A 21057-nucleotide genomic window follows, 5' to 3' on the forward strand; every position below is an offset into this window, starting at 1 on the left:
CCATGTCCGTGCTCTCATTCTACTCATATTGGTAAATTAACAACAATCCCAGTAGTTTGTGCCATGTCCGTGCTCTCACTCTACTCATCATTGGTAAATTAACAACAATCCCAGTAGTTTGTGCCATGTCCGTGCTCTCATTCTACTCATCATTGGTAAATTAAAAAACAATCCCAGTAGTTTGTGCCATGTCCGTGCTCTCATTCTACTCATCATTGGTAAATTAAAAAACAATCCCAGTAGTTTGTGCCATGTCCGTGCTCTCATTCTACTCATCATTGGTAAATTAACAACAATCCCAGTAGTTTGTGCCATGTCCGTGCTCTCACTCTACTCATCATTGGTAAATTAACAACAATCCCAGTAGTTTGTGCCATGTCCGTGCTCTCATTCTACTCATCATTGGTAAATTAAAAAACAATCCCAGTAGTTTGTGCCATGTCCGTGCTCTCATTCTACTCATCATTGGTAAATTAAAAAACAATCCCAGTAGTTTGTGCCATGTCCGTGCTCTCATTCTACTCATCATTGGTAAATTAAAAAACAATCCCAGTAGTTTGTGCCATGTCTGTGCTCTCATTCTACTCATCACTGGTAAATTAACAACAATCCCAGTAGTTTGTGCCATGTCCGTGCTCTCATTCTACTCATCATTGCTAAATTAAAAACAATCCCAGTAGTTTGTGCCATGTCCGTGCTCTCATTCTACTCATCATTGGTAAATTAAAAAAACAATCCCAGTAGTTTGTGCCATGTCCGTGCTCTCACTCTACTCATCATTGATAAATTAACAACAATCCCAGTAGTTTGTGCCATGTCCGTGCTCTCATTCTACTCATCATTGGTAAATTAACAACAATCCCAGTAGTTTGTGCCATGTCCGTGCTCTCATTCTACTCATCATTGGTAAATTAACAACAATCCCAGTAGTTTGTGCCATGTCCGTGCTCTCACTCTACTCATCATTGGTAAATTAAAAACAATCCCAGTAGTTTGTGCCATGTCCGTGCTCTCATTCTACTCATCATTGGTAAATTAAAAATCAATCCCAGTAGTTTGTGCCATGTCCGTGCTCTCATTCTACTCATCATTGGTAAATAAAAAACAATCCCAGTAGTTTGTGCCATGTCCGTGCTCTCACTCTACTCATCATTGGTAAATTAAAAAAACAATCCCAGTAGTTTGTGCCATGTCCGTGCTCTCATTCTACTCATCACTGGTAAATTAAAAACAATCCCAGTAGTTTGTGCCATGTCCGTGCTCTCACTCTACTCATCATTGGTAAATTAAAAACAATCCCAGTAGTTTGTGCCATGTCCGTGCTCTCATTCTACTCATCACTGGTAAATTAACAACAATCCCAGTAGTTTGTGCCATGTCCGTGCTCTCATTCTACTCATCATTGGTAAATTAAAAACAATCCCAGTAGTTTGTGCCATGTCCGTGCTCTCATTCTACTCATCATTGGTAAATTAAAAAACAATCCCAGTAGTTTGTGCCATGTCCGTGCTCTCACTCTACTCATCATTGGTAAATTAAAAACAATCCCAGTAGTTTGTGCCATGTCCGTGCTCTCATTCTACTCATCATTGGTAAATTAAAAAACAATCCCAGTAGTTTGTGCCATGTCCGTGCTCTCATTCTACTCATCATTGGTAAATTAAAAAACAATCCCAGTAGTTTGTGCCATGTCCGTGCTCTCACTCTACTCATCATTGGTAAATTAAAAACAATCCCAGTAGTTTGTGCCATGTCCGTGCTCTCACTCTACTCATCATTGGTAAATTAAAAAACAATCCCAGTAGTTTGTGCCATGTCCGTGCTCTCATTCTACTCATCATTGGTAAATTAACAACAATCCCAGTAGTTTGTGCCATGTCCGTGCTCTCACTCTACTCATCATTGGTAAATTAAAAACAATCCCAGTAGTTTGTGCCATGTCCGTGCTCTCACTCTACTCATCATTGGTAAATTAAAAACAATCCCAGTAGTTTGTGCCATGTCCGTGCTCTCACTCTACTCATCATTGGTAAATTAAAAAAACAATCCCAGTAGTTTGTGCCATGTCCGTGCTCTCATTCTACTCATCATTGGTAAATTAAAAAACAATCCCAGTAGTTTGTGCCATGTCCGTGCTCTCATTCTACTCATCATTGGTAAATTAAAAAACAATCCCAGTAGTTTGTGCCATGTCCGTGCTCTCATTCTACTCATCATTGGTAAATTAAAAAAACAATCCCAGTAGTTTGTGCCATGTCCGTGCTCTCATTCTACTCATCATTGGTAAATTAAAAACAATCCCAGTAGTTTGTGCCATGTCCGTGCTCTCACTCTACTCATCATTGGTAAATTAAAAACAATCCCAGTAGTTTGTGCCATGTCCGTGCTCTCATTCTACTCATCATTGGTAAATTAAAAAACAATCCCAGTAGTTTGTGCCATGTCCGTGCTCTCATTCTACTCATCATTGGTAAATTAAAAACAATCCCAGTAGTTTGTGCCATGTCCGTGCTCTCATTCTACTCATCATTGGTAAATTAAAAAACAATCCCAGTAGTTTGTGCCATGTCCGTGCTCTCACTCTACTCATCATTGGTAAATTAAAAAACAATCCCAGTAGTTTGTGCCATGTCCGTGCTCTCATTCTACTCATCATTGGTAAATTAAAAACAATCCCAGTAGTTTGTGCCATGTCCGTGCTCTCATTCTACTCATCATTGGTAAATTAAAAACAATCCCAGTAGTTTGTGCCATGTCCGTGCTCTCACTCTACTCATCATTGGTAAATTAAAAACAATCCCAGTAGTTTGTGCCATGTCCGTGCTCTCATTCTACTCATCATTGGTAAATTAAAAAACAATCCCAGTAGTTTGTGCCATGTCCGTGCTCTCATTCTACTCATCATTGGTAAATTAACAACAATCCCAGTAGTTTGTGCCATGTCCGTGCTCTCACTCTACTCATCATTGGTAAATTAAAAACAATCCCAGTAGTTTGTGCCATGTCCGTGCTCTCATTCTACTCATCATTGGTAAATTAAAAACAATCCCAGTAGTTTGTGCCATGTCCGTGCTCTCATTCTACTCATCATTGGTAAATTAAAAAACAATCCCAGTAGTTTGTGCCATGTCCGTGCTCTCATTCTACTCATCATTGGTAAATTAAAAAACAATCCCAGTAGTTTGTGCCATGTCCGTGCTCTCATTCTACTCATCATTGGTAAATTAAAAACAATCCCAGTAGTTTGTGCCATGTCCGTGCTCTCATTCTACTCATCATTGGTAAATTAACAACAATCCCAGTAGTTTGTGCCATGTCCGTGCTCTCATTCTACTCATCATTGGTAAATTAACAACAATCCCAGTAGTTTGTGCCATGTCCGTGCTCTCATTCTACTCATCATTGGTAAATTAAAAAACAATCCCAGTAGTTTGTGCCATGTCCGTGCTCTCATTCTACTCATCATTGGTAAATTAAAAAACAATCCCAGTAGTTTGTGCCATGTCCGTGCTCTCATTCTACTCATCATTGGTAAATTAAAAATCAATCCCAGTAGTTTGTGCCATGTCCGTGCTCTCATTCTACTCATCACTGGTAAATTAACAACAATCCCAGTAGTTTGTGCCATGTCCATGCTCTCATTCTACTCATCATTGATAAATTAACAATCCCAGTAGTTTGTGCCATGTCCGTGCTCTCATTCTACTCATCATTGGTAAATTAAAAAACAATCCCAGTAGTTTGTGCCATGTCCATGCTCTCATTCTACTCATCATTGGTAAATTAATAAACTATCCCAGTAGTTTGTGCCATGACCGTGCTCTCATTCTACTCATCATTGTTAAATTAAAAAACAATCCCAGTAGTTTGTGGCATGTCCGTGCACTCACTCTACTCATCACTGGTAAATTAAAAAACAATCCCAGTAGTTTGTGCCATGTCCGTGCTCTCATTCTACTCATCATTGGTAAATTAAAAACAATCCCAGTAGTTTGTGCCATGTCCGTGCTCTCACTCTACTCATCATTGGTAAATTAAAAAACAATCCCAGTAGTTTGTGCCAAGTCCGTGCTCTCATTCTACTCATCACTGGTAAATTAAAAAAACAATCCCAGGAGTTTGTGCCATGTCCGTGCTCTCATTCTACCCATCATTGGTAAATTAAAAAACAATCCCAGTAGTTTGTGCCAAGTCCGTGCTCTCATTCTACTCATCATTGGTAAATTAACAACAATCCCAGTAGTTTGTGCCATGTCCGTGCTCTCATTCTACTCATCATTGGTAAATTAAAAAACAATCCCAGTAGTTTGTGCCATGTCCGTGTTCTCATTCTACTCATCATTGGTAAATTAAAAACAATCCCAGTAGTTTGCGCCATGTCCGTGCTCTCATTCTACTCATCACTGGTAAATTAACAACAATCCCAGTAGTTTGTGCCATGTCCGTGCTCTCATTCTACTCATCATTGGTAAATTAAAAACAATCCCAGTAGTTTGTGCCATGTCCGTGCTCTCATTCTACTCATCACTGGTAAATTAAAAACAATCCCAGTAGTTTGTGCCATGTCCGTGCTCTCATTCTACTCATCATTGGTAAATTAAAAACAATCCCAGTAGTTTGTGCCATGTCCGTGCTCTCATTCTACTCATCATTGGTAAATTAAAAACAATCCCAGTAGTTTGTGCCATGTCCGTGCTCTCATTCTACTCATCATTGGTAAATTAAAAACAATCCCAGTAGTTTGTGCCATGTCCGTGCTCTCATTCTACTCATCATTGGTAAATAAAAAACAATCCCAGTAGTTTGTGCCATGTCCGTGCTCTCATTCTACTCATCATTGGTAAATTAAAAACAATCCCAGTAGTTTGTGCCATGTCCGTGCTCTCATTCTACTCATCATTGGTAAATTAAAAACAATCCCAGTAGTTTGTGCCATGTCCGTGCTCTCATTCTACTCATCATTGGTAAATTAAAAAACAATCCCAGTAGTTTGTGCCATGTCCGTGCTCTCATTCTACTCATCATTGGTAAATTAACAACAATCCCAGTAGTTTGTGCCATGTCCGTGCTCTCATTCTACTCATCATTGGTAAATTAACAACAATCCCAGTAGTTTGTGCCATGTCCGTGCTCTCATTCTACTCATCATTGGTAAATTAACAACAATCCCAGTAGTTTGTGCCATGTCCATGCTCTCATTCTACTCATCATTGGTAAATTAAAAACAATCCCAGTAGTTTATGCCATGTCCGTGCTTTCATTCTACCCATCGTTGTTAAATTAAAAATCAATCCCAGTAGTTTGTGTCATGTCCGTGCTCTCATTCTACTCATATTGGTAAATTATAAAACAATCCCAGTAGTTTGTGCCATGTCCGTGCTTTCATTCTACCCATCGTTGTTAAATTAAAAATCAATCCCAGTAGTTTGTGCCATGTCCGTGCTCTCATTCTACTCATCAATGGTGAATTAAATAACAATCCCAGTAGTTTGTGCCATGTCCGTGCTCTCATTCTACTCATCACTGGTAAATTAACAACAATCCCAGTAGTTTGTGCCATGTCCGTGCTCTCATTCTACTCATCATTGGTAAATTAAAAACAATCCCAGTAGTTTGTGCCATGTCCGTGCTCTCACTCTACTCATATTGATAAATTAACAATCCCAGTAGTTTGTACCATGTCCGTGCTCTCATTCTACTCATCACTGGTAAATTAAAAAACAATCCCAGTAGTTTGTGCCATGTCCGTGCTCTCATTCTACTCATCATTGGTAAATTAAAAAACAATCCCAGTAGTTTGTGCCATGTATGTGCTCTCATTCTACTCATCATTGGTAAATTAACAACAATCCCAGTAGTTTGTGCCATGTCCGTGCTCTCATTCTACTCATCACTGGTAAATTAACAACAATCCCAATAGTTTGTGGCATGTCCGTGCTCTCATTCTACTCATCATTGGTAAATCAAAGACAATCCCAGTAGTTTGTGCCATGTCCGTGCTCTCATTCTACTCATATTGGTAAATTAAAAAACAATCCCAGTAGTTTGTGCCATGTCCGTGCTCTCACTCTACTCATCATTGGTAAATTAAAAACAATCCCAGTAGTTTGTGCCATGTCCGTGCTCTCATTCTACTCATCATTGGTAAATTAACAACAATCCCAGTAGTTTGTGCCATGTCCGTGCTCTCATTCTACTCATCATTGGTAAATCAAAGACAATCCCAGTAGTTTGTGCCATGTCCGTGCTCTCATTCTACTCATCACTGGTAAATTAACAACAATCCCAGTAGTTTGTGCCATGTCCGTGCTCTCATTCTACTCATCACTGGTAAATTAACAACAATCCCAGTAGTTTGTGCCATGTCCATGCACTAATTCTACTCATCACTGGTAAATTAAAAAACAATCCCAGTAGTTTGTGCCATGTCCATGCTCTCACTCTACTCATCATTGGTAAATTAACAATCCCAGTAGTTTGTGCCATGTCCGTGCTCTCATTCTACTCATCACTGGTAAATTAACAACAATCCCAGTAGTTTGTGCCATGTCCGTGCTCTCATTCTACTCATCATTGGTAAATTAACAACAATCCCAGTAGTTTGTGCCATGTCCGTGCTCTCATTCTACTCATAATTGGTAAATTAACAACAATCCCAGTAGTTTGTGCCATGTCCATGCTCTCATTCTACTCATCATTGTTAAATTAAAAAACAATCCCAGTAGTTTGTGTCATGTCCGTGCTCTCATTCTACTCATCACTGATAAATAAAAAACAATCCCAGTAGTTTGTGCCATGTCCGTGCTCTCATTCTACTCATCATTGGTAAATTAACAACAATCCTAGTAGTTTGTGCCATGTCCGTGCTCTCATTCTACTCATCACTGGTAAATTAAAAAACAATCCCAGTAGTTTGTGCCATGTCCGTGCTCTCATTCTACTCATCATTGGTAAAGTAAACAACAATCCCAGTAGTTTGTGTCATGTCCGTGCTCTCATTCTACTCATCATTGGTAAATTAACAACAATCCCAATAGTTTGTGCCATGTCTGTGCTCTCATTCTACTCATCATTGGTAAATTAAAAACAATCCCAGTAGTTTGTGCCATGTCTGTGCTCTCATTCTACTCATCAATGGTAAATTAACAACAATCCCAGTAGTTTGTGCCATGTCTGTGCTCTCATTCTACTCATCATTGGTAAATTAAAAACAATCCCAGTAGTTTGTGCCATGTCCGTTCTCTCATTCTACTCATCATTGGTAAATTAAAAATCAATCCCAGTAGTTTGTGCCATGTCCGTGCTCTCATTCTACTCATCATTGGTAAATTAAAAACAATCCCAGTAGTTTGTGCCATGTCCGTGCTCTCATTCTACTCATCATTGGTAAATAAAAAACAATCCCAGTAGTTTGTGCCATGTCCGTGCTCTCACTCTACTCATCATTGGTAAATTAAAAACAACCACAGTAGTTTGTGTCATGTCCGTGTTCTCATTCTACCCATCATTGGTAAATTAAAAACAATCCCAGTAGTTTGTGCCATGTCCGTGCTCTCATTCTACTCATCACTGGTAAATTAAAAACACTGCCAGTAGTTTGTGCCATGTCCGTGCTCTCATTCTACTCATCATTGGTAAATTAAAAACAATCCCAGTAGTTTGTGCCATGTCCGTGCTCTCATTCTACTCATCATTGGTAAATTAAAAACAATCCCAGTAGTTTGTGCCATGTCCGTGCTCTCATTCTACTCATCATTGGTAAATTAAAAACAATCCCAGTAGTTTGTGCCATGTCCGTGCTCTCATTCTACTCATCATTGGTAAATTAACAACAATCCCAGTAGTTTGTGCCATGTCCGTGCTCTCATTCTACTCATCATTGGTAAATTAAAAACAATCCCAGTAGTTTGTGCCATGTCCGTGCTCTCATTCTACTCATCATTGGTAAATTAAAAAACAATCCCAGTAGTTTGTGCCATGTCCGTGCTCTCACTCTACTCATCATTGGTAAATTAACAACAATCCCAGTAGTTTGTGCCATGTCTGTGCTCTCATTCTACTCATCATTGGTAAATTAAACAACAATCCCAGTAGTTTATGGCATGTCCATGCTCTCACTCTACACATCATTGATAAATTAACAATCCCAGTCATTTGTGCCATGTCCGTGCTCTCATTCTACTCATCACTGGTAAATTAAAAAACAATCCCAGTAGTTTGTGCCATGTCCGTGCTCTCATTCTACTCATCATTGGTAAATTAAAAACAATCCCAGTAGTTTGTGCCATGTCCGTGCTCTCATTCTACTCATCATTGGTAAATTAAAAAAACAATCCCAGTAGTTTGTGCCATGTCCGTGCTCTCATTCTACTCATCATTGGTAAATTAAAAAACAATCCCAGTAGTTTGTGCCATGTCCGTGCTCTCATTCTACTCATCATTGGTAAATTAAAAAACAATCCCAGTAGTTTGTGCCATGTCCGTGCTCTCATTCTACTCATCATTGGTAAATTAAAAACAATCCCAGTAGTTTGTGCCATGTCCGTGCTCTCATTCTACTCATCATTGGTAAATTAAAAAACAATCCCAGTAGTTTGTGCCATGTCCGTGCTCTCATTCTACTCATCATTGGTAAATTAAAAAACAATCCCAGTAGTTTGTGCCATGTCCGTGCTCTCACTCTACTCATCATTGGTAAATTAAAAACAATCCCAGTAGTTTGTGCCATGTCCGTGCTCTCATTCTACTCATCATTGGTAAATTAAAAACAATCCCAGTAGTTTGTGCCATGTCCGTGCTCTCATTCTACTCATCATTGGTAAATTAAAAACAATCCCAGTAGTTTGTGCCATGTCCGTGCTCTCATTCTACTCATCATTGGTAAATTAAAAAACAATCCCAGTAGTTTGTGCCATGTCCGTGCTCTCATTCTACTCATCATTGGTAAATTAAAAACAATCCCAGTAGTTTGTGCCATGTCCGTGCTCTCATTCTACTCATCATTGGTAAATTAAAAACAATCCCAGTAGTTTGTTCCATGTCCGTGCTCTCAATCTACTCAACATTGGTAAATTAAAAAACAATCCCAGTAGTTTGTGTCATGTCCGTGCTCTCATTCTACTCATCATTGTTAAATTAACAACAATCCCAGTAGTTTGTGCCATGTCCGTGCTCTCATTCTACTCATCATTGGTAAATTAAAAACAATCCCAGTAGTTTGTGCCATGTCCGTGCTCTCACTCTACTCATCATTGGTAAATTAAAAACAATCCCAGTAGTTTGTGCCATGTCCGTGCTCTCATTCTACTCATCATTGGTAAATTAAAAACAATCCCAGTAGTTTGTGCCATGTCCATGCTCTCACTCTACTCATCATTGGTAAATTAACAACAATCCCAGTAGTTTGTGCCATGTCTGTGCTCTCACTCTACTCATCATTGGTAAATTAAAAACAATCCCAGTAGTTTGTGCCATGTCCGTGCTCTCATTCTACTCATCATTGGTAAATTAAAAACAATCCCAGTAGTTTGTGCCATGTCCGTGCTCTCATTCTACTCATCATTGGTAAATTAAAAAACAATCCCAGTAGTTTGTGCCATGTCCGTGCTCTCATTCTACTCATCATTGGTAAATTAACAACAATCCCAGTAGTTTGTGCCATGTCCGTGCTCTCATTCTACTCATATTGGTAAATTAACAACAATCCCAGTAGTTTGTGCCATGTCCGTGCTCTCACTCTACTCATCATTGGTAAATTAAAAACAATCCCAGTAGTTTGTGCCATGTCCGTGCTCTCATTCTACTCATATTGGTAAATTAACAACAATCACAGTAGTTTGTGCCATGTCTGTGCTCTCATTCTACTCATTATTGCTAAATTAAAAAACAATCCCAGTAGTTTGTGCCATGTCCGTGCTCTCATTCTACTCATCACTGGTAAATTAACAACAATCCCAGTAGTTTGTGCCATGTCCGTGCTCTCACTCTACTCATCATTGGTAAATTAAAAAACAATCCCAGTAGTTTGTGCCATGTCCGTGCTCTCATTCTACTCATATTGGTAAATTAACAACAATCCCAGTAGTTTGTGCCATGTCCGTGCTCTCATTCTACTCATATTGGTAAATTAACAACAATCCCAGTAGTTTGTGCCCTGTCCGTGCTCTCATTCTCCTCATCACTGGTAAATTAAAAAACAATCCCAGTAGTTTGTGCCATGTCCGTGCTCTCATTCTACTCATCATTGGTAAATTAAAAACAATCCCAGTAGTTTGTGCCATGTCCGTGCTCTCACTCTACTCATCATTGGTAAATTAAAAAACAATCCCAGTAGTTTGTGCCATGTCCGTGCTCTCATTCTACTCATCATTGGTAAATTATCAACAATCCCAGTAGTTTGTGACATGTCCGTGCTCTCAGTCTACTCATCATTGGTAAACTAAAAACAATCCCAGTAGTTTGTGCCATGTCCGAGCTCTCATTCTACTCATCATTGGTAAATTAAAAAACAATCCCAGTAGTTTGTGCCACGTCCGTGCTCTCATTCTACTCATCATTAGTAAATTAAAAACAAACCCAGTAGTTTGTGCCCTGTCTGTGCTCTCATTCTACTCATCATTGGTAAATTAAAAACAATCCCAGTAGTTTGTGCCATGTCTGTGCTCTCATTCTACTCATCATTGTTAAATTAAAAACAATCCCAGTTGTTTGTGGCATGTCTGTGCTCTCATTCTACTCATCATTGGTAAATTAAAAACAATCCCAGTAGTTTGTGCCATGTCCGTGCTCTCACTCTACTCATCATTGGTAAATTAAAAACAATCCCAGTAGTTTGTGCCATGTCCGTGCTCTCATTCTACTCATCATTGGTAAATTAAAAAACAATCCCAGTAGTTTGTGCCATGTCCGTGCTCTCATTCTACTCATCATTGGTAAATTAAAAAACAATCCCAGTAGTTTGTGCCATGTCCGTGCTCTCATTCTACTCATCATTGGTAAATTAAAAACAATCCCAGTAGTTTGTGCCATGTCCGTGCTCTCACTCTACTCATCATTGGTAAATTAACAACAATCCCAGTAGTTTGTGCCATGTCCGTGCTCTCATTCTACTCATCATTGGTAAATTAAAAACAATCCCAGTAGTTTGTGCCATGTCCGTGCTCTCACTCTACTCATCATTGGTAAATTAAAAACAATCCCAGTAGTTTGTGCCATGTCCGTGCTCTCACTCTACTCATCATTGGTAAATTAAAAACAATCCCAGTAGTTTGTGCCATGTCCGTGCTCTCATTCTACTCATCATTGGTAAATTAAAAACAATCCCAGTAGTTTGTGCCATGTCCGTGCTCTCATTCTACTCATCATTGGTAAATTAAAAACAATCCCAGTAGTTTGTGCCATGTCCGTGCTCTCATTCTACTCATCATTGGTAAATTAAACAACAATCCCAGTAGTTTGTGCCATGTCCGTGCTCTCATTCTACTCATCATTGGTAAATTAAAAACAATCCCAGTAGTTTGTGCCATGTCCGTGCTCTCATTCTACTCATCATTGGTAAATTAAAAAACAATCCCAGTAGTTTGTGCCATGTCCGTGCTCTCATTCTACTCATCATTGGTAAATTAAAAAACAATCCCAGTAGTTTGTGCCATGTCCGTGCTCTCATTCTACTCATCATTGGTAAATTAAAACAATCCCAGTAGTTTGTGCCATGTCCGTGCTCTCATTCTACTCATCATTGGTAAATTAAAAAACAATCCCAGTAGTTTGTGCCATGTCCGTGCTCTCATTCTACTCATCATTGGTAAATTAACAACAATCCCAGTAGTTTGTGCCATGTCCGTGCTCTCATTCTACTCATCATTGGTAAATTAACAACAATCCCAGTAGTTTGTGCCATGTCCGTGCTCTCACTCTACTCATCATTGGTAAATTAAAAACAATCCCAGTAGTTTGTGCCATGTCCGTGCTCTCATTCTACTCATCATTGGTAAATTAAAAACAATCCCAGTAGTTTGTGCCATGTCCGTGCTCTCACTCTACTCATCATTGGTAAATTAACAACAATCCCAGTAGTTTGTGCCATGTCCGTGCTCTCATTCTACTCATCATTGGTAAATTAAAAAACAATCCCAGTAGTTTGTGCCATGTCCGTGCTCTCATTCTACTCATCATTGGTAAATTAAAAAACAATCCCAGTAGTTTGTGCCATGTCCGTGCTCTCATTCTACTCATCATTGGTAAATTAAAAAACAATCCCAGTAGTTTGTGCCATGTCCGTGCTCTCATTCTACTCATCATTGGTAAATTAAAAAACAATCCCAGTAGTTTGTGCCATGTCCGTGCTCTCACTCTACTCATCATTGGTAAATTAAAAAAACAATCCCAGTAGTTTGTGCCATGTCCGTGCTCTCATTCTACTCATCATTGGTAAATTAAAAAACAATCCCAGTAGTTTGTGCCATGTCCGTGCTCTCATTCTACTCATCATTGGTAAATTAACAACAATCCCAGTAGTTTGTGCCATGTCCGTGCTCTCATTCTACTCATCATTGGTAAATTAAAAAACAATCCCAGTAGTTTGTGCCATGTCCGTGCTCTCACTCTACTCATCATTGGTAAATTAAAAAACAATCCCAGTAGTTTGTGCCATGTCCGTGCTCTCATTCTACTCATCATTGGTAAATTAAAAACAATCCCAGTAGTTTGTGCCATGTCCGTGCTCTCACTCTACTCATCATTGGTAAATTAACAACAATCCCAGTAGTTTGTGCCATGTCCGTGCTCTCACTCTACTCATCATTGGTAAATTAAAAACAATCCCAGTAGTTTGTGCCATGTCCGTGCTCTCATTCTACTCATCATTGGTAAATTAACAACAATCCCAGTAGTTTGTGCCATGTCCGTGCTCTCATTCTACTCATCATTGGTAAATTAAAAACAATCCCAGTAGTTTGTGCCATGTCCGTGCTCTCACTCTACTCATCATTGGTAAATTAACAACAATCCCAGTAGTTTGTGCCATGTCCGTGCTCTCATTCTACTCATCATTGGTAAATTAACAACAATCCCAGTAGTTTGTGCCATGTCCGTGCTCTCATTCTACTCATCATTGGTAAATTAAAAAACAATCCCAGTAGTTTGTGCCATGTCCGTGCTCTGGACTATATATAACCTTCAAAACCATCTAAACACTAAATGTTTTGTGTCCCGAGTTACATATAAGCCAAGGCTTGATTACTTTTCCAAAGTCTACCGCAACATTTGTGGGAACAGTACCAGTATAGGAAGCTTCATTTTGATTGCTTCTCCTTCTGTCAAGTTCCAGCACCAAATTATGAAAATATTTGATATAGGAACAAACAACTGAGATCAATGCTGAAGTATTTAAACCTCCAAAGTATCTATTCCAATAGCCTGATAAAAACTAAAAGAGGGGAGAGGTCTACTTGCAAAGGCGGGATCTTAGTTAATGTGCAAACATTTGCTGATAGGCTATTTCTGCTGCTTGTTCTCATCTGGACTGGTTCAGCCAGCAGGAATGAAGGATAGTAAATTTGTTATATAACATCAGGGAAACAAACTGGATGGTGCAATTTAAGTCTGACAGTCCAATACATTACAAACTGATGACTTTTAAAGCACTACTGTTCTAACAGCAGCAGCTCCTGCTTTGCAAGACTTACTGATAATATACTGCTTTGATACCTAGCTTATGCATGATGTCACTGACACATTTGCATGTCAGTCAATCATGCATGATTTGCATTTTACATCAACCATTTGTCATGTCAGTCACACAGACCACACCCACTTCTGCACACTCCCACAGTGGCGGAGGGGGGTACAAGGATTCAGTTATGCATGGGAAGTTAGAGGTTTGCTGGAATGATCACAGTTCAGTGAAAGGCATTTTACAAGACTGAATTATGTGTCTATATGTTCTCAGTATTAAAGATCAAGTGCAAAGTTTTTTTATCATTTATATTTGTTATAATTATGCCCTTAACTTGTAAAGTGGTCTTTCTTATCCTGAAATGTGTATTTGTTTTACTTTAGGTACCTAAGTGTACCTAGAGTTTATTAAGTTGAATAAACCAGTGTTTCTGTTTACCGTTATGTTGAGCACCAAACGATCCAGTAATTCCTGATTCCATAAAGACACTGGAGCACAGATGTGATGTAATACCTTTCATTGGACTGACATTGGTTTTGCAATTACTGCAGCTTTTGAGCTTGCAGAAGCCTTTCATCAGAGGTTATTAAGTTACTGATGTTAAATACAGTAATTAAATATCCACTTGTTCCTAGAAAGGGAAGTACATTATTTATTTCCAATTGGCTAAAAAAAGTCTCAAAAAATGCCAGGATGGAAAACATGTAGCTCATGTTACACCTCAGAGCCAGACTGTGTGTGCATGTGTGTGTGTGTGTCTCCAAGAGAAAGAGAGAGACAGAGAAAGACTGAAAATATAGAATAGGGTCACAACATGCTATAAAATCAGTATGGCATCTTACCATAGTGTTAGTGTTTAGTGAGCAAAGAAGTTGGCACTCAGAGAGACTGCTCTGTCATTTAACAAGACAATAAATCTCTAAACAAGATTTGTATAGGGAGATTAGTTAAATCCAGAGAAGGAAAACAAAAAGTTATAATTTGTAAGCTGTTAGTCTGTCTAAACAAAAAATCTTTGTGAGACAGAGGTTTGATTAATTGGCAGTTCACAATGATAAGAAAGGTAGGGACTAGCAAGAGATTAAGATACAGAGTTAGAATGTACTGCTATTGTATGCTGTCAGTTTGCTAATCAGGCTGTGTTTAGCTAACTGAGATCAACACAGAAAGAAAGAGGGAGAAGAAATGGTGTTACATAGCATGATATTTTGAAGAACAGCAGAACTGGATAAAGTTTTGTTAACTTATTAAAACTGTCAGAAAATGTAGGCCTTACCTAACTTTTAAGTTTATGGTTACTGGTAATCTGACTAGAAAGATGCCTTATATGAAAATAATTAATATCTTGTAGTGAATAAAATACAGGTGTAAAAACAGAGACTCCAGTAATCTCAGCAGTTACTGTTGTTGGCTTTCAGCTTTTTCCTGGTAAGGGGTCGCCACAGCGGAACTCTGGTCCGCTAATGATTGGCAGTAGATTTTTACGAAACTCCGAGGTGCCAGCTCGACACCCAACCTTCAACGAAGGCACGCCCATTTACGAACGCATGTCTTTCGAACGCTACCCAACCGCGGGGAGGACATGCAGACTCCACACAGAAGGCACTCCCAAGCCAAGCCAAGAATCGAATGGGAGAACCTCTTGCTGTGAGGTAACAACACTGTTACTGTTAATACTCTGAAATAATTATCAGTTGGAATTCCAGTGAGTTCATCAAATCATTCATTACCTGAAGAAATAATAATAATAGAAAAAAATTGTTGCTTTTCAGTATACCTTATTTATGTCCACTGTTAGCTGATGAAAATAAAAAGCTGGGTATTACAGTGTGTCATCAAACCGATATACAGGCTCTTGCTACTGCCTGTCAGACTAAACAATTCAATTAACAATCCAAAATTGTTCTTCTTTCGAAATGTGTAGGTGTCATATCTGATACAAAATGACTAGTATACCTGTGCGTCTGTGGGCATTCATTTTAGTTCTGAGCAACTGACCTGTCTCTCCTATGTAACCTGTCTCTGGACATCTTCTGCATTTGATTAGATAAACCACATTTTTGGAAGGGCACGTAAGTGAACTCTGTACTTTGAAACTTCTGTTCTGTGAAATTTTGTTGGAAGCTGTACAAATCAAGTGAGCTGTTTTGCATCGTGGATGGTTGCAGGGTTTTGTGCCATTCTGGACTATGTTCTCCTTCGGTGTAAGTGTGGTTCTGACAAGAAGATACTTTAGATTTGGTGGTTGTTTAAAAGACAGTAGTGGGAGCACTTGGAAAATGGCTTTCAAGTTGTCATCTTCGCTGAACATTGGTTGGAGGTCCCTTATTATTTTATAGATTTTGTATGTCCTGAATGATATGTTGTCACTAGTGGAACGCTGCACAGGAGTTACATTCGTTATACTCGAGCAGCTGCTCTCACAGTAGCTGATTTTCTATCTTCTACCCTGTCAAACTCCCTGGCAGTGTGACCTTCAGCAAGCATGGTGACTTTCTGCTGGGCAGACTAAATGTCTCTTTCTGCCTCACTAAATGTAGTGCCGTTGAAGTGATTGACTGTAATTATCTCACTTCATTGTGTGGCCGGGCTGATTACTGCCTCTGTGCAGATACATCTGTCTGCCTGCTTGTCAGTTAGTTTCCTGTAGACACAGGTTTGTAATGTCCCATTTTGTATGGTAACCTTAGTATCAAAGAAGGTTACACCTGAAATTGAGTACTCCAAGGAGAGTTTAACAGACGGGTGTATTTAGTCCTTGGAGGACTTCCTCGAGAGAGCTGATGCCATTTGTCCAGATTATAAATAAGTCATCAATAAAATAGAAATAAATGAGTGGCCTATGTGTGCAGTGTTGTAGAGGTTCCTCTTCTAGGTTCACCATGAAACATTTTGCATCTTGTGGTGCCTTTCTGGTGCCCATCGTAGTTCCCATACTCTAAACATGTTTCCCATTAAAGGTAAAACTGTTGTGTGTCAGAATAAATTACAGAGGTTGTCCTAATATATCTGGATGCTGTGATGATCTGCTTTCCTTTATAAGTACGTTCATGTGGGATACATTTAAGCCTCACGTTTCCATGGATTTGCACACAATTAAACAGAGCTATACTAAGTTTGGCATCCTTTGCCAGAGGTTTAGAGTGTTTCTGCTTTAATCCAAAGCATCCAAGGCAAAAAATAAGAAAATAAATATATTTTGTTATCCTTCTGCACTTTTGAACTGTATTTTATTATAAATACAGTTTATTTATTTAAATAATTTTATTAGTTATTTTATTAGTTTAATAAGTTATTTAAATAAATGTATTTTATTATAAATTGAATTGCAGCATCATTTCTGGTGTTTCACTCTTTTACTGTTTGTGACTCCACGGCAGGGCTAGCCACCCAGTTGTGTAAGCCTTGACTTGAGATGACTGTCACTGCTGAAGTGACACCCCGACTCCATGTGCAAAATGGGAAAATGGGGTTGAGGATGGATGGATGGATGGATTACTGTTGATGACTGTTTCATTCTCTGCACTTGATTTGCACTGTTCTGATATCTAGATAGCAGAGATTCAGACCTGCTGAATCTAGCCTGCTGTTGATACAATTGAGCACTAAACTAGCCATCTTATATTAAGAAGGGCTCCCCTGCACCATTGTAGCAGAAGAGTACAGATCCAGCCTTTTCTGAGCTGGAGATTGCTGGAAGAAAGTGCATTGTGTGCTTTTCTATTGGTAGATTAATTTACAAGTATTTTAATTTAAGCTGTATTTAAGCCTTGCATTTGTGCATTGCAGCACACCATACAACAGGGGTTAAGGGTGCCCTGTATAGATGCACACACCTTGAAACTCAATTGTACCCTAGACATCTGTCAGCAGAACCTTCCCAAGCTTTCCTACTGCACTACGGGCACACTGAGCAGCAGTGACACACTTACCATCCATAACCTTCAATAGAACATGCACCTTTGTTAGTCCCAACACAAAACTGGTCAAATTAGCCCAATCCCTCCCCTTATAGTACATACAGGAAAAAACTGCTACAATGGATGGGCAGTTTCCCATCATTTCACCAGCCAGCCTGATTGACATGGGCATCCTGAGGCAATGTAATAATTGCTTCATGTATACTGACAGCCACTTAGTCCTGAAACAAATAAATACCCTATGTGAGAGATGTAATTACACTATGAAACTGGAATGAATTATCTCATGTAACAACAGACCGGACATCAAACAGGTTGTCGGCACACACACTTCACTGCTCACACAAAATGAGGTCATGACACATAAACCCACATATGCAGAGGTTCTCACTAGAAGCCTACCAAAAGATCAGAGCCCTCCCAAATGTAAACCACTTGCACACACTGTTATGCAAACAGAAACCACTACACATAATAACACATACACCAGTGTCTCAACAAATAAGCCCCTAAGGCAAAACACCTCAAAACCTAGTGTGTTGGTCATAGGTGACTCCATAATGAGACACACAGATGTCCCCCTCATTGGGCTGGACAAGGAGATCATGGTCACCTGCCTGTCAGGTGCGAGGATCCATCAAATCACACACTCACTCAGGTCACTCAACAGCAAGTACTGTTATAACTCCGTCATAGTCCATGTTGGGGTGAATGATGGGGTGAATGACTTGAGGCATACCTCTTTGGACTATATGAAGAGAGACATGACTGAACTCTCATATTATGTGTCCCAGGCAGGTATGACCCTAGCCCTAAACAGCATTCTACCTTCAACAAATGGCTTAGCTTGTTGAGTCAGTACAGGGGATCCAGTATCTGTCAGCTTGAGAAGACATGGTCAACAGGCCACGCTGCTTTGCCCGAGATTGTCTGTACCTGTCTCCTCTACACTTTAAGATACTGGCAAAGGCACTTGCCTCCCCCATAGTGTTTTTTTTAGGCAATATCAAAACAATACAATTTCCAATGCAACAAAATCCACTCAAGACAAACTTGAGGTTCTGCTGTTTAATGTTAGGAGTCTAAATGTGAAACTTTATTCCCTGGATGCACCCCTCACCTTGGAAGATGCTGACAACTGTGCAGTCACTGAGACATGGTTCAAGGCCACGTAGAGCACCCCAGGTGTGCAAGGCTACAATGCCTTCCACATGTTCAGACAGCATGAAAGAACTAAAAGTGGAGGTCTATCCATTTTTATTAAAGCCAAGTACATCTCAAGACTGGTCAAGCAATATGACTCTCTAGAACTACTCCATGTCCAATTAACTATAAGCAAAATACCCTACCACATCATTGCAAGCTATAGGTCCCCCACCATGACCCAAGAAAAGCACACCGCCTACCTGAACTTACTGGAGTCACTTGCCATACAGCCCAACACCTTAGTCATGGGAGATTTCAACTATCCTTCTACTGACTGGGTGACATACATGAGCACAAACATGCTCGTCTAGAGGTTCCCGGACTTTGTCAGGACAAATGCTCTGGAACAGATAGTCTGCACCCCACAAGCGGTTCAAATCTTCTAGACATAGTACTCACAAGCATCGGGGGGTCACTGCAGTCCCACCTGTGTGATGCCCGCCCAGGTAAGGTTGGGCCATAAAACAGTCTCATTTGAAGTAACTATTAAACCCGTCACCACCACAGGAGCAAAAAAACTAAAAAATCTTTCCAAGGCAAACTACAGCCTAATAAGTGAAGGTATAAAAAGTTTTATACCCCTGAAAACACAGACAACAATGACTCCTATGCAGAGATGTACACAAATGCCCTGTATAAACACTTAACCAACTGTATAGACTTGCCTGTACCTGACCAAATTAAACTGAGTCATCCTGAAAAAACAAACCACCCTGATGGACCTCAAGTATAAACAGGTTATATAACAAAAGGAAGAAATTAATGTCTAAGAACATGAGGGAAGTGACTCAGCAGAGGAAGAATTCCCTCCACAGCTTGAACAAGCAAATCAGGAATTTTGTAAAGTCCTCCAAAGCTAATTACAAAGCTAAAATAGCATCCCTAGCTAAAGACAATCATAAGGCATTCTTTAACTATGTTTGAAATCTAAAATAGAATTCCCAGCTATGTGCCAAACTGGTAGTAGATGGTACCACTCATACTATAACAGAGGAAATTGCCAACCTGTTAGCTGAAAAATGTGCCACAAACTTCAAACCCCGTGTCCCCACCAGCCATACCCCAAAGCATAGCGGACACTCCCTAGTATCCCTAGAGATCAGGTCATATCTGCACTCTCCAAGGCCAAAAATGTGGCCTCAGTGGGACCAGATAACATCTCAGGTTGCTTATTAAGCAATCTAAAACAGGACCTAGTGGACCCACTTGGCATTCTCTTTAATCATAGTATGACAACTGGCTTTGTTCCAACAGAGTGGAGAACAGCAACAGTAATCCCCTTGCACAAAGGGGGCCATCAACCAAACCTGTGGACTATAGACCCATAAGTCTAACCAGCATCATCTGCAAGGCCATGGAAAGAATTATCATGGATCTTATCAACAAGGACATTGGTGACCTTCAAGCTCTAGACCCAATCCTGTTTGGCTTCATTAAGGGTAGATCATACTTATTAAAAAGTCACCAAAGCCCTGGATGAAGGTAAGACAGTACATACTGCCTATTTTGACCTAGCCAAGGCTTTTGATACAATCCCCCACTCGGGTATCATTGAGAAGCTCTCCCAGCTGGGAATTAACCCTTACATCCCTAGATGGGTAGCCAATCAGGTATCATTGAGAAGCTCTCCCAGCTGGGAATTAACCCTTACATCCCTAAAAGGGTAGCCAATCAGGTATCATTGAGAAGCTCTCCCAGCTGGGAATTAACAATTACATCCCTAGATGTGTAGTCAATTGTATCACCAACAGAACACATACTGTCAAAGTTGGTGGCTCCACCTCTACCAGTAGACCCATCATCAGTGGTGTACCACAAAGATCTATGCTGGGCCCTTTACCATTTGGAATCTATTTCTTGGAAGTCCAGGCTAAAGTAGACAGCCTTTGGCTGACCAAGTTCACTGATGAACTGCAAATTGGGTGCAATCATTGACTCCCCCAACAATATTAATATATTACAGGAGGAGCTAACACAAACAAATGAGTGGTGCCAAAGCTGTGGTATATAGCTAAAAGCAAAAAAGTGCATTATTATCCCTCTGGTAAAGTGGAATTCCCTGCTAATTACAATATTGACAGCACAACCCTAAGTTCAAACCCAGTGATGTGAGATCTGGGAACACAAGTAGATAGCAATCTGAAATTTGTCCACCAGGTTTCCATAGTGGTAAGGAAAGCCCTCTATGATGCGCATCTCATAAGTAAGGGCATCGCATCCAGGTCTAATGATGTTATAAGTCCATTATACTTGACT

This window comes from Protopterus annectens, chromosome 13.part0 (assembly GCF_019279795.1).
Source record: "Protopterus annectens isolate FY-2018-M chromosome 13.part0, PAN1.0, whole genome shotgun sequence".
Lineage (NCBI taxonomy): Eukaryota > Metazoa > Chordata > Ceratodontiformes > Protopteridae > Protopterus > Protopterus annectens.